General features: G+C 36.0%; 1 pseudogene; it reads right to left on the minus strand.

Moving 5' to 3' along the window:
- Nucleotides 1-396: 396 nt before the first annotated feature.
- LOC118643059 lies at nt 397-527 on the minus strand (annotated as a pseudogene).
- Nucleotides 528-980: the final 453 nt, after the last annotated feature.

A 980-nucleotide genomic window follows, 5' to 3' on the forward strand; every position in this document is an offset into this window, starting at 1 on the left:
CCATATATATACATATATATATATATATATGTATATATATGTCTTCTTCTTCTTAAAGCACTCCCTTTAACCTTCCCTGCAATGCTGGTTTGGTAGTAATGTACTCCTTTAGCCTTTTTCCTTTTTACCATCTGGGAAGCTCTTTATTTCACCTTCAATTTTAAATGATAGCCTTGTTGGATAGAGTAGTCTTGGGTTCAGGTCCTTGCTTTTCATTACTTTGAATACTTCATGCCACTCCTTTTTGGCCTGAAGTGTTTCTGTTGAAAAATCAGCTGACTCTCTTGTAGGTAATTTTATGTCTCTCTCTTGCTGCCTTTAAGATTCTTTGTCTTTAATGTTTATCATTTTGATTATTATGTGCCTTGGAGTGAGTCTCTTTGGATTTTTTCTTTTTTCACCACAAATTATGCAGTCGAGTTTCATGTGTTTGTGGAAATCGCAGGGGTCAGCACACCCAGGTGGATCAGCCTCACCCTGGGAAAACCACCTTTGTGATCATGATATCTTTCCTCCCAGGTAAGTATCTTTGGGTTTCATATTAATGCTTCCTGAACTTGAGTGACTTTTTCCTTCACTGGATTAGGGAAGTTTTTTGTTATTATTTCTTAAAACAGATTCTCTATTCCTTGCTCCCTTTCTTCTCCTTCTGGTACCCTTTTGATGTGGATATAGTTATGTTTCATGTTGTCCAAAAGTTCCCTTAAACCATCCTCCTGCTTTTCAATTCTTTTTTTTATTTTTGAGGTTCTAATTGGGTGCTTTTCTCTACCCTGTCTTCCAAATCACTGATTCAGCCTTCCTCTTTCAGTCTACTTTGATTCTTTCCAGTGTATTCTTGCTGTCAGATATGTTATTCTCCACTTCTGATTCTTATTTATGTTTTCTATTTCTTGTTTTATGCTGTAGTAGGTCCACTACATTCTTGACATTCTTACTAAGTTCCTTGAATATCCTTATAACCATTACTGTGAACTCTA

Source organism: Molossus molossus, unplaced genomic scaffold (assembly GCF_014108415.1).
Source record: "Molossus molossus isolate mMolMol1 unplaced genomic scaffold, mMolMol1.p scaffold_m16_p_3, whole genome shotgun sequence".
Lineage (NCBI taxonomy): Eukaryota > Metazoa > Chordata > Mammalia > Chiroptera > Molossidae > Molossus > Molossus molossus.